Raw genomic sequence first — 14,401 nt, 5'->3', positions numbered from 1 at the left:
GTCTGCCTCTTCAGTAGATTTTATGAGAAAATCTGGGCAGTAATCATGTTGGGTCATGGTAATTTTTCAGCACGTCTCCTGCTTATTTAGATTTTTGGCGCCCTACTGTGTACAGACGACTAGACTGGTATCACAATTTCTTGATGCGAAGAAGTCAATGTTGTTTCTGTGAGATATTTAGTGGTTGACTAGTCCACTAAGTTCTTGTAAACATGTTTTTCAGGGTTTGGATACATTGGCCCCTAACTTGATAGTAGGTGATGGCGTGAAGATGGTGAGTGCCTGTTTGAAGTTTATCTCATCGAACTTTTAGCAGTGATGTTCTATGTTGAGAAAAGTCCACATTTCAACCCTCAACTAACCACGGCGTTTGATTGTCAACCCTCAACTCTAAAACCGGTCGGATTTCAACCCTGAACTTGTCACACTGTCCACTTTACCCCCCTTGACTCGGTTTGAGACTAGTCAAGTGGTTTTGACCCGGTCAAAGTTGACTGGGCAGCCCAGTCAGCATGCCACGTGTAAATCTAAAAAATGGATGATTCTCTCAATCTATAAATCCATTAAAGTTGAAAATTTCCCAGGTATCTAAACATCATATGAGTGTTGTTGTGTAAAAATTTCAGAATTTTCTGGGCACTTTTTTTTCGGTTCAAAATTTTGACCGAATAGTGGCTGAATTTGAAAAATTGATGGTTCTCTCAATCTATAAATCCATTTAAGTTGAAAATTTCCCAGCTATCTAAACATCATATGAGTGTTGTTGTGTAAAAATTTCAGAATTTTCTGGGCACTTTTTTTTCGGTTCAAAATTTTGACTGAATAGTGGCTGAATTTGAAAAATTGATGGTTCTCTCAATCTATAAATCCATTTAAGTTGAAAATTTCCCAGCTATCTGAACATCATATGAGTGTTGTTGTGTAAAAATTTCAGAATTTTCTGGGCACTTTTTTTCGGTTCAAAATTTGGGCAGCATTTTGGTACCATTTGGTAGCATTTGGTCATCATACGGAAAAGATGATTGCAAACACACATAGATGTCTCAAATAGAAAACATAGATGTCTCACACACAATACATAGATGAGGTCTCACACACAACACATAGATGTCTCACACAATACATAATGCATTTCTGGCAAGCAGCGATGTTGCTAGCTGATTCATGATTGAAATCCAAGCAGCCTTCGAAACCCCGCATACTTCTTTGTGTGCTTGACAACTCTGCTGCTAGCTCTAGCGCTAGAATTGCCGGTAGATACATTAACATTGACATTGGAGCTTCTTTGCACATTAATTGTATTTCCGGAGAAATTGTTGGACCTGCTGCTGCTTCCAGTTGGCGCCCTTCTCTTTGGGTTAGGTGCAGCCACTTCCTCAGTGGCCTTCCTTTTGCTCTGCCTAGTGCTGCTCTGGCGTGAAGGCTACAAGAAACATGGCAAATGTTAGTTATATATACATGATAGTGTAATCAGGTTTGCTCATGCATATTTCCTGGATAGTGTACCATATTTGGCCCTTGACTAGCACATGGTGCTTGGCTACTTGTTGCAGTTTGGCTTGCAGCAGGCTGTTTGGAAGCAGCTGATGGTGCTTTGCTTCTAGCAGGACCTTGGCCTTGCTCAGGAGTTGGTGTATTTGAACTCCCTGTGCCATTTCTTGCTTTGCATGATGTCCTGTTGTGCCCATGTAGCTTGCACATGCTGCATCTTATCTTTGTACCTCTCTTAGAAACCCTAGTGGCACACCTTGGCTTCTCTTGTTGCTCTCTGGTCCTTTGCTTTTTCTTCCTACCGGGCATCATAATCTCCCCTGGTGGATTAGGTTTTGGCCTCTCAGACACAGGCCATGCAGGTCTGCCTTCCACAGGTTGAAGGCAAAAAGCATAAGTTTTCTTGAATGCTTCTATGCTATAGCACTTGTCAATGTAATCATCTATGTTGTTGGTTTTGAAAAAAATGCGCGTGCCTGGAGATGCGCGTGCCTGGTTACAGGCTAATCAGCCACCGTGCACCTGCTCAGAGCAGCTTCAGACACAAGAAAGGCCCAGTCCAGAACCGCCCCAGAGATGATCACAGTCCACAACAGTTTATATTATAGTGTAATCACACCATCATGCCGTTAATTATTACTCGCTCCGTCCCATAATCTAAGGCGTTTTTTGACTGCCAAAAAACATCTTATATTATAACACAGAGGGAGTAGTATACTACTAGAAGAAAGTGTAAGATTTACTGTCCAAATAATTAGTAGTAACAAGTCCGAACACCTGTACAGCGACGGCACTAACAGCTGCGTGTCCTGGCTGCGTCAAGGTGCAGATCGATCTAGGACTAACTGCATGTTCGGAAGCTCTCCAGTCTCCAGACTCTCAACTCCGCTCCGCGCGAGGAGCTGGGTTTGAACCGCTCCGCGCGCGATTGTGCTGGCGCTCCCTCCGCTCCGGAAGCTGCAGTTGGGGAGCGAAGGGGATCCGAAGAGGGCCTAACTCATCTGTCCATTGACCTAGTATTAAACTCTAGTAGGTCTTAGCGAGATTGCTCAATGGCACGTACTGTACTGACCTGTGACCTGTCAATATTAATAGATAAACTTATTGTGCGATGCAAAGCCGATCTTCAGAGACAAGGAAAGGTAGCTCCTGGTCGATCAGATTGCTCGATGGCACGTACTGTGCTGTCTATTTCCATAGATAAACTGATCTTGTCATTCAAAGCCGATCTTCCGAGAGAGCGAAGGGTGCCGGCCGGGGTATTCGTCACTAGATTGCTTGCTTGCTTGCCGTTTCCTGTTGACCAAAGCATGAGGCTCTGCCTAGTGCTTTCTCAACGAGACTTTTCCTTCAGAACGTATCCAATCACACTTCCCGCGTGGCATTTGATGATATTTGTTCTTGGCAAAAGAAGGTTGGTTCATCTTACAAGCTTTCGGTGGAGAAGAGGATGCCGTGGCCCCTGGGCCATTTTTGTTCCTAGGAGCAACCGAAATTTCATGAAGAATTGGATTCCTGGGTGGACCGGTACATAAGAGGCGTCATCATCCACTGACATTGGAGCGGAATGAGGACGACTGTTCGGCAACTGAAGCGAGCATACATAAGCTGCAAATCATATTGTAACGCGAATTACAGTATAAACAAGAAAAACATGTATTAAATCCCATGTCTGAACCTTGCTGTACGACGAAGAGCACGGTGGATCCATGCAGTTTGGCATACCAGTCGACCGTAGTATATGGACGTTACCATGAGTATCTACTTGCTGACAAGAACATTCTTTCGTAGATAGAAGCATTATTGTTGGAGCATGGCATGAATGCCACTAAAAGAACCGCTGTGTCCCGCTACTTGCTTGTCAACTTCTCTGCATGGGTCTGGAGTGAGTATATGTCCTCGATCAATTCATCCCCACGTGGAAATTTCACGTTTACTTCTCGGGGACGATGATCCTAGATGCCTCATCCATCTCGGAAAGGTGCCTAATCCCGCACACGGCTATTGTGCGTTGCCCCCGGGAAATAGAGTAACTTTAGGCCAGAAGATGCAACGTGTGACATGATCGAGCTGTCCGCTCTCGACCGAGATTATTATACATACATAGAAAAAGGCAGGCAAATCGCTGAAACGGAGAAGGCCATGCGCTTTCTTCAGTTAAAGTAAGATATCTCCCCTGCATCTGTATGTGGAGCCCTTAAACCAATGGTGTAGCTGATTTGCTTGCATGTTAGCTTCTACGCGCCGATTGATCTTGACTGAATATATTTTTTACTTGGAGATGTGCGTGCGCGGTTACAGGCTAATCAGCCACCGTGCACCTGTTCAGTGTTCAGAGGAGCTTCAGGCACGAGAAAGGCCAGTCCAGAACCACCCAGAGATGACCATAGTCCACAACAGTTTATATTATAGTGTTCCTAATCGCACCATCATGCCGTTAATTAGTACTACTACACAAATAGGAGTGGTTATATTTAATTTCCCTTATGACGAGTAACAAGTCCAAGCTCCAGGGCTGTATGAAACGGACGCGTGACGAGAAAACTTGCACAGCACAGCGACGGCACATCGCCGGCGTGTCCTGGGCGCATCGAGATGCACATCGGTCGAGGACTAACTCATCATCTGTCAGTTGGCCTAAGCGGTAGCTCCTAATCGACGGGATTGCTCAATGGCACGTATTCAACGTGTCAATATCAATATCAATAGATAAACTGATCGTGCGATTCAAAGCCGATCTTCAGAGACAATGAAGGGTGCCGGTGTACGCGTCACTAGCTTGCTTGCTTGCTTGCCGTTTTCTCTTGACCAAAGCATGGGGCTCTGCTTGGTGCTTTCTCAACGAGACTTTTCCTTCAGACTCTATTCCAGCTGACCTTGAAAGTTGGGACACACTCATGTATTAGGTGCAAGGAAAGAGAATGTATCCAATCACACTTGGCGCGTGGCATTTGATGTTATTTGTTTTTGGCAAAAAAAAAGGTTGGTTGATCTTACAAGCTTTCAGTGGAGAACATGATGCTGCCCTGGGCCTTTTTTGTTCCTGGGAGCAACCCAAGTTTCATCAAGGATTCGATTTCATTCCGATAACATGGGGGTGGGCCGGTACAGTAGAGGAGCCATCATCCACTGACTGATTTTGGAGCGGGAAGAGGACGACTATTCGGCAGCTGAAGCGAGCATGCACACATACGTGGCAAAACATGTTAAAATATGAATTATAAACATGAGAAACGCATGTGAAATGCCATGTCTGAATCTTGCTGTATGGCGAAGAGCACGGTGGATACCGATAATTCTACACCTACGAAAAGATCCTAGGTAATCTTACGTATCCTTCCATACATACTCTCCTCCCCCCTCATTTTAACTGGGGTGGGCCCGAGTCACTAATCCTAAACCAATTAATTACGTTCAAATCAGCATTTACGTAAAAACCTCACGTAACTGTACGTGGGTCTAGCATTGCTCCGGTGGATACATGCGGTAAGTACAGTTTGGCGAAGCTACCAGTCGATGGTAGTAAATGGACGTTCCACTAAGTATCTACTTGCTGACAAGAACATTCTTCGTAGATAGAAGCATTATTGTTGGAGCATGGCATGAATGACACTAAATCAGCGAACGTTCGATAACCAGCCTATGCACTGTGGCGTGAAGTGGACACAAGAACCGCTGTGCCCCGCTGCTCACATTCTTGTCAACTTCCCTGAATGGGGCTGACGTTTATATGTTCAATGAATGAAACCCCTGCCAGGTTGAAATTTCACGGTTTCCCTCGCGAATAGAAAGGCTCATTGTTTGTCGGCAAAAAAGACGTGCCGATCCACCGTGGGAGGCTCAGCTCGTGAGGCCAACTCCAATGCGCGACCCGTTGTATCCGTTCGCATTCATTTAAGGGTAAACAAACAAAGCAGACCTTTCAACGCGCGGCTGTAAATGAACCGTCGTTCGTTTTCTGTCTGATTCCAACTCATTCCCGGTCTAAGTTTGGACCGAGTTTGCGGCCGAACGGACACGCGCGGATGACGCGTGCTCCCGCCCATGTCCTCCCTTGGCCCGCCCATCGGGAAGACAGACCTCACTTTTTCTACCCCCCCCCCCCCCCCCCCCCCCCCCCCCCCCCCCCCCCCCCCCCCCCCCCCCCCCCCCCCCCCCCTCCTTTTTCCCCCCCCCCCCCCCCACTCCAGCCGCACCCCCGCCACTCTCGTCCATCGCTGCCGCCATTGCCGCGGTGCAGCTCGGCCGCGCGCTTGCCCCAACCCTTGTGGCAGCCCTCGTTCCCTCGACGCCTCGAGCTACTCAACCACGACCATCTGATTTGCACTCCCGGCGATCGGATTTGGAGCGGATCCGGCCGGACTTGGGCTCGCCCGGCTGCGGGAGGCCGCGTCGTGCCATGGACTGGCCGGGCACGGGGCCAGAAGGCCCCGGCAAGGCCGCATGCAGGTACTGACTCCACCTCTAGCTGCTCGGGTCTACACCGTCGGCGGTTCACTTGCAGTTGCACGAACGGTCGTCGGTTGGGCTCGTTGCTGGCCCAAAAACTTGTCGGCACACCGTTGCCACTCATTAAGTGGGACGACTGCCCAAAAAAGGTCTTGCGCCGCGTGTCTACAATGCCGGAACATTCCGGATGGGTGTTCATCAAATGCTCAACCGATAGGGTATGTGCAGGGCCGGGCCGGCAAAATCTAGGGCCCTGTGCGAAACTAAAAAATGAGGCCCTATTTCACTAAAAAATAAACGAGCAATCATAATGTATATAACCCTAAAAAGACAATTATAATGTATATAACCTAAAATAAGTGACTGAACTTTGTACTAACTTTAATACAAAAGTTAATACAAAGTTGAGCCACTTATTTTGGGACGGAGGGAGTATATGATATAATGTCTTATCAAACTAATGTTTCCTCGTGATGACCAAAATCAGTATTATAGAAACACAAGATACAAAACATGAATACAACAAAATTAAACTGATACTCCCTCTGTAAACAAATATAAGAGCGTTTACAACACTGTTTTAGTGATCTAAATGCTCTTATATCTCTTTACGGAGGGAGTACCATTTAACTCAACTAGTCTCTAATTAGAAATTAGGAGTAGAAGCCAAAGTTAATTAGAAAGAAGGACTCTCCAATGGGAGGCTACCTGTTTTGGCGAGAGGATCAGAGGAATTGTCCCCGTGCCGCCCGTCGCCAGTGTTCTGGAGTCTGGAGTTGTCACCCTGCCGCTCCTCGCCGGCGTTCTTGAGTCTGGAATTATTGCCGATCGATCCGACGATTCAATTTCCAATGATCCGACGTAACTCGTTAGAACTGTCGCCGAGGCCGATCGATCCGACAATGGATGATCACGTTTCCTGTAGGCCGTAGCCTGTAGCGACGCAAGTGCTTTTGCTTGTTCTGATGATTCAGTTTCCCCTTTTTTACGGTTGACGATCTCCGTTTCCTAACTCAAATTTTATGGGCCCTGTGCGGGCCGCATGTTTTGCACAACTATGAGCCCGGCCCTAGGTATGTGCTACTTAGCTTCGGTTGTGTTCTTGGATTTGACTAGTTTCTCTGAGCAGACGCTCTATCACTAACTTAAATTTTTATGTGTAGAATGGATGCAATTTTTGGTATTCAGAAGAAGAATACATCGATATATTGATATAGCATAATTTAGTAGTTGTTCTTGCACTTTTAGCTAGAATAGAGGCTAGAGATGAAACTAGTGCACTTATTGCTAGAATAGAGGCTAAAGATGAGACTAGATGCGATGAAGCAACGTCTACATCTTTAGACTCGAAGAAGGAAGAAGCACGCAAGATCAAGCCTCCACAGATCAATAATAAATGCATCGAGAAGGCATTAATCCAACTTCAGTTATGGAAGTTGGATATCTTTTAAAATGTCTTCTTGTGGTTCTTGTTTTCTTTGGCCTTGCTATTCTAGTCAAGATTTGGTGATGTGCTTCCATGTATCAAAAATCAATGATGAAAATAAAAGATATGTGTTTGCAAAAATAAAATGCATGCAGACCGGATGCGGCCGTGGCGCACGGCCGGCGCATCCACAAATTCAAATGGACACAACCCCATTGTCATCTTCAAATAAACGAAACGAACGTCAGTTTAAGATCGTGTGTTGGAGTTGGCTTGAAGTCGTGATTGTTCACACACAAGCACGGATGGCAAAACCCACGACGCCACAAGTAGGGAGCGAGAGACGGAATTGCTCTTAATTATTTTGAAAAAAATTACGAAATTGTATCAGATTTATGGAACACATGTGTTGTGAAAACAATAATTTACTTGGAGACACATGTGCTAGTAGTGTAAAGGAGTAGTAGTCACTAGTGAAAGCAATCGTACTCTGTTTCTTCATTTCCTCTTCACCGTTGGTTTGTCGTGTAACAAAATTTAAGGTTAAACACATTATCACGTCCTTTCACCAAGCTAAGGCCAACTCCACAGCGCGACCCCATCCTGTCCGGCTGTGACCGTTTGGGGTAAAACGGACAAATGAGGCGGCCCAGGGCGCGACGGCCCAGACCCATCTGGTCTGTTTTGTGTCCGGGCCGACCCATTTCAAGCGCATCTTTGCGTCGGGTTTGGGTCACCGCGGACACCGAACGGACGCGCTGCTCGTCCGCGTCTGGCCGCGTGGCGGGGCGGCCACCTACCTCCCGCTCGCCAACATCAATGCGCACGAGTGGTAGACCCCACCTGTCATCGGCCCAGTGGAAGGTCGCCGTCCTTCTTAAATGGGGACCCGTAGACCGGTCGTCGTCCTCACTTCCCACTCCGGCCCCTCTCTGCCCCCTCGAAAGCCGACACCCTAGAAACCCTAGCCACTCGCCGGCCGGCCGCAGCCATGGGCCTTTGGAACTACGGCCGTAAGGGGAAGCACGACCGCGAGGCCGGCTCCTCCTCGGGCCGCCGCCGCGTATCTGTGAAGGAGGAGCAGAACGCGTCACCGCCTCGCTCCTCCCGTCGAGCCCCCGCATCACCGCCGCGCTTCTTCCGTCGAGCCCCCGCGCCGGCCCCCTTCACCATTGCCCCTAGGCCCGCCGGCTACCGCGACCGACAGTACATCTGCACGGACGTGTGCCGGAGGTACTGGGAGACGAGGACGCCGGTCCCGTGGAGCGACACGCACCTCCCCAACGGATGGCACCTCTCCGCGGACCCGGTCCCCATCCCGCCAGTGCCACCGACCGGCTGTGCCCGGCGCGATGAGATCGCGCGCCGCCGCCGCCTCCTCCCCGACGACCTGTACTACGACCACAGGTATGCCCCCAACTCCCCGCTGTGGGACACATGGCTCCAGGACGAGCACGACATGCGGCGCGCGTCGTACTTCGCCGGCACCGGTTCGGGGCCGCGGAGGCCACGTGCAGAGGCGCGCGGGCGTACGCGGGTGCTGAAGAAAATATGCCCTAGAGGCAATAATAAAGTTATTATTTCTTTCCTTATATCATGATAAATTTTTATTATTCATGCTAGAATTGTATTAACCGGAAACATAATACATGTGTGAATACATCGACAAACAGAGTGTCACTAGTATGCCTCTACTTGACTAGCTCATTAATGAAAGATGGTTATGTTTCCTAACCATGGACAAAGAGTTGTTATTTGATTAACGGGATCACATCATTAGGTGAATGATCTGATTGACATGACCCATTCCATTAGCTTAGCATCCGATCGTTTAGTATGTTGTTATTGCTTTCTTCATGACTTATACATGTTCCTATGACTATGAGATTATGCAACTCATGTTTGCCGGAGGAACACTTTGTGTGCTACCAAACGTCACAACGTAACTGGGTGATTATAAAGGAGCTCTACAGGTGTCTCCAAAGGTACATGTTGGGTTGACGTATTTCGAGATTAGGATTTGTCACTCCGATTGTCGGAGAGGTATCTCTGGGCCCTCTCGGTAATGCACATCACATAAGCCTTGCAAGCATTGCAACTAATGAGTTAGTTGCGAAATGATGTATTACGGAACGAGTAAAGAGACTTGCCGGTAACGAGATTGAACTAGGTATTGAGATACCGACGATCGAATCTCGGGCAAGTAACATACCGATGACAAAGGGAACAACGTATGTTGTTATGCGGTCTGACCGATAAAGATCTTCATAGAATATGTAGGAACCAATATGAGCATCTAGGTTCCGCTATTGGTTATTGACCGGAGACGTGTCCCGATCATGTCTACATTGTTCTCGAACCGTAGGGTCCGCACGCTTAACGTTACGATGACAGTTTCATTATGAGTTTATGTATTTTGATGTACCGAAGGTTGTTCGGAGTCCCGGATGTGATCATGGACATGACGAGGAGTCTCGAAATGGTCGAGACATAAAGATCGATATATTGGAAGCCTATATTTGGATATCGGAATCGTTCCGGGTGAAATCGGGATTTTACCGGAGTACCGGAGGGGTTACCGGAACCCCCCAGGGGGTTATTGGGCCTACATGGGCCTTAAGGGAGAAGAGGAAAAGGAGGCAAGAGGTGGCCGCGCGCCCCTCCCCTTCCTAGTCCGAATAGGACAAGGGAAGGGGGGCAGCCCCCCCCCTTTCCTTTCCATCTTCCTCCTCTTTCCCCCTCTCCTTATCCAACTAGGAAAGAAGGGAGGTCCTACTCCCGGTGGGAGTAGGACTCCCCCTTGGCGCGCCCTCCTTGGCCGGCCGCCCCCTCCCCTTGGCTCCTTTATATACGGGGGCAGGGGGCACCCTAGGACACACAAGTTGATCTTTGTGATCGTTCCTTAGCCGTGTGCGGTGCCCCCCTCCACGATATTACACCTCGGTCATATTGTAGCGGTGCTTAGGCGAAGCCCTGCGACGGTTAAACATCAAGATCGTCACCACGCCGTCGTGCTGACGGAACTCTTCCCCGAAGCTTTGCTGGATCGGAGCCCGGGGAGCGTCATCGAGCTGAACGTGTGCCAAAAACTCGGAGGTGCCGGAGTAACGGTGCTTGGATCGGTTGAACCGGGAAGACGTACGACTACTTCCTCTACGTTGCGTCAACGCTTCTGCTTCGGTCTACGAGGGTACGTAGACAACACTCTCCCCTCTCGTTGCTATGCATCACCATGATCTTGCATGTGCGTAGGAAATTTTTTGAAATTACTACGTTACCCAACAATGGTATCAGAGACTAGGTTTTATATGTTGATGTTATATGCACGAGTAGAACACAAGTGAGTTGTGGGCGATATAAGTCATACTGCTTACCAGCATGCCATACTTTGGTTCGGCGGTATTGTCGGACGAAGCGGCCCGGACCGACATTACGCGTACGCTTACGCGAGACCGGTTCTCCCGACGTGCTTTGCACATAGGTGGCTTGCGGGTGACAGTTTGTCCAACTTTAGTTGAACCGAGTGTGGCTACGCCCGGTTCTTGCGAAGGTTAAAACAGCACCAACTTGACAAACTATCGTTGTGATTTTGATGCGTAGGTAAGATTGGTTCTTGCTTAAGTCCGTAGCAGCCACGTAAAACTTGCAACAACAAAGTAGAGGACGTCTAACTTGTTTTTGCAGGGCATGTTGTGATGTGATATGGTCAAGACATAATGCTAAATTTTGTTGTATGAGATGATCATGTTTTGTAACCGAGTTATCGGCAACTGGCAGGAGCCATATGGTTGTCGCTTTATTGTATGCAATGCAATCGCGCTGTAATGCTTTACTTTATCACTAAGCAGTAGCGATAGTCGTGGAAGCATAAGATTGGCGAGACGACAACGATGCTACGATGAAGATCAAGGTGTCGAGTCGGTGACGATGGTGATCACGACGGTGCTTCAAAGATGGAGATCACAAGCACAAGATGATGATGGCCATATCATATCACTTATATTGATTGCATGTGATGTTTATCTTTTATGCATCTTATCTTGCTTTGATTGACGGTAGCATTATAAGATGATCTCTCACTAATTATCAAGAAGTGTTCTCCCTGAGTATGCACCGTTGCGAATGTTCTTCGTGCTGAGACACCATGTGATGATCGGGTGTAATAGGCTCTACGTTCAAATACAACGGGTGCAAAACAGTTGCACACACGGAATACTCAGGTTATACTTGACAAGCCAAGCATATACAGATATGGCCTCAGAACACGGAGACCGAAAGGTCGAGCGTGAATCATATAGTAGATATGATCAACATAGCGATGTTCACCAATGAAACTACTCCATCTCACATGATGATCGGACATGGTTTAGTTGATTTGGATCACGTAATCACTTAGAGGATTAGAGGGATGTCTATCTAAGTGGGAGTTCTTAAGTAATATGATTAAATTGAACTTAAATTTATCATGAACTTAGTCCTGGTAGTATTTTGCAAATTATGTTATAGATCAATAGCTCGCGTTGTTGCTTCCCTGTGAGTTGAAAGATGATGGTAGCAATTACACAGGACTGGGTCCGTAACATTGAGGATTATCCTCATTGCTGCACAGAAGAATTACGTCTAGGAAGCACCGCTGGGTGCCAGGCCTGCTGCTGGAGATGCTGCAGATGCCTTAGAACGTCTAGGCAGAGCAAAGCTGATGACTACTCGATAGTTCGTGTGCCATGCTTTACGGCTTAGAATCGGGACTTCAACGACGTTTTGAACGTCATGGAGCATATGAGATGTTCCAGGAGTTGAAGTTAATATTTCAAGCAAATGCCCGGGTTGAGAGATATGAAGTCTCCAATAAGTTCTATAGCTGCAAGATGGAGGAGAACAGTTCTGTCAGTGAGCATATACTCAAAATGTCTGGGTATAATAATCACTTGATTCAATTGGGAGTTAATCTTCCAGATGATTGCGTCATTGACTGAATTCTCCAATCACTGCCACCAAGCTACAAGAGCTTCGTGATGAACTATAATATGCAAGGGATGAATAAGACTATTCTCGAGCTCTTCGCAATGCTGAAAGCTGCGGAGGTAGAAATCAAGAAGGAGCATCAAGTGTTGATGGTCAACAAGACCACTAGTTTCAAGAAAAAGGGCAAAGGGAAGAAGAAGGGGAACTTCAAAAAGAACAGCAAGCAAGTTGCTACTCAAGAGAAGAAACCCAAACCTGGACCTAAGCCTGAAACTGAGTGCTTCTACTGCAAGTAGACCGGTCACTGGAAGCAGAACTGCCCCAAGTATTTGGCGGATAAGAAGGATGGCAAGGTGAACAAAGGTATATGTGATATACATGTTATTGATGTGTACCTTACTAATGCTCGCAGTAGCACCTGTGTATTTGATACTGGTTCTGTTGCTAATATTTGCAACTTGAAACAGGGACTACGGATTAAGCGAAGATTGGCTAAGGACGAGGTGACGATGCGCGTGGGAAATGGTTCTAAAGTCGATGTGATCGCAGTCGGCACGCTACCTCTACATCTACCTTCGGGATTAGTATTAGACCTAAATAATTGTTATTTGGTGCCAGCGTTAAGCATGAACATTATATCTGGATCTTGTTTGATGCGAGACGGTTATTCATTTAAATCAGAGAATAATGGTTGTTCTATTTATATGAGTAATATCTTTTATGGTCATGCACCCTTAAAGAGTGGTCTATTCTTATTAAATCTTGATAGTAGTGACACACATATTCATAGTGTTGAAGCCAAAAGATGCAGAGTTGATAATGATAGTGCAACTTATTTGTGGCACTGCCGTTTGGGTCATATCGGTATAAAGCGCATGAAGAAACTCCATACTGGTGGGCTTTTGGAACCACTTGATTATGAATCACTTGGTACTTGCGAACCGTGCCTTATGGGTAAGATGACAAAAACACCGTTCTCCGGTACTATGGAGAGAGCAACAGATTTATTGGAAATCATACATACAGATGTATGTGGTCCGATGAATGTTGAGGCTCATGGCGGATATCGTTATTTTCTCACCTTCACAGATGACTTAAGCAGATATGGGTATATCTACTTAATGAAACTTAAGTCTGAAACGTTTGAAAAGTTCAAAGAATTTCAGAGTGAAGTTGAAAATCATCGTAACAAGAAAATAAAATTCCTACGATCTGATCGTGGAGGAGAATATTTGAGTTACGAGTTTGGTGTACATTTGAAACAATGTGGAATAGTTTCGCAACTCACTCCACCCGGAACACCACAGCGTAATGGTGTATCCGAACGTCGTAATCATACTTTACTAGATATGGTGCGATCTATGATGTCTCTTATTGATTTACCGCTATCGTTTTGGGGTTATGCTCTAGAGACGGTCGCATTCACGTTAAATAGGGCACCATCAAAATCCGTTGAGACGACGCCTTATGAACTATGGTTTGGCAAGAAACCAAAGTTGTCATTTCTGAAAGTTTGGGGCTGCGATGCTTATGTGAAAAAACTTCAACCTGATAAGCTCGAACCCAAGTCGGAGAAATGTGTCTTCATAGGATACCCAAAGGAAACTGTTGGGTACACCTTCTATCACAGATCCGAAGGCAAGACATTCGTTGCTAAGAATGGATCCTTTCTAGAGAAGGAGTTTCTCTCGAAAGAAGTGAGTGGGAGGAAAGTAGAACTTGACGAGGTAACTGTACCTGCTCCCTTATTGGAAAGTAGTGCATCACAGAAAAATGTTTCTGTGACACCTACACCAATTAGTGAGGAAGCTAATGATAATGATCGTGAAACTTCAGAACAAGATACTACTGAACCTCGTAGATCAACCAGAGTAAGATCCGCACCAGAGTGGTGCGTTAATCCTGTTCTGGAAGTCATGCTACTAGATCATGATGAACCTACGAACTATGAAGAAGCGATGGTGAGCCCAGATTCCGCAAAATGGCTTGAAGCCATGAAATCTGAGATGGGATCCATGTATGAGAACAAAGTATGGACTTTGGTTGACTTGCCCAATGATCGGTAAGCAA

Source organism: Triticum urartu, chromosome 1 (assembly GCF_003073215.2).
Source record: "Triticum urartu cultivar G1812 chromosome 1, Tu2.1, whole genome shotgun sequence".
Lineage (NCBI taxonomy): Eukaryota > Viridiplantae > Streptophyta > Magnoliopsida > Poales > Poaceae > Triticum > Triticum urartu.
This window is presented reverse-complemented; position numbering follows the sequence as displayed.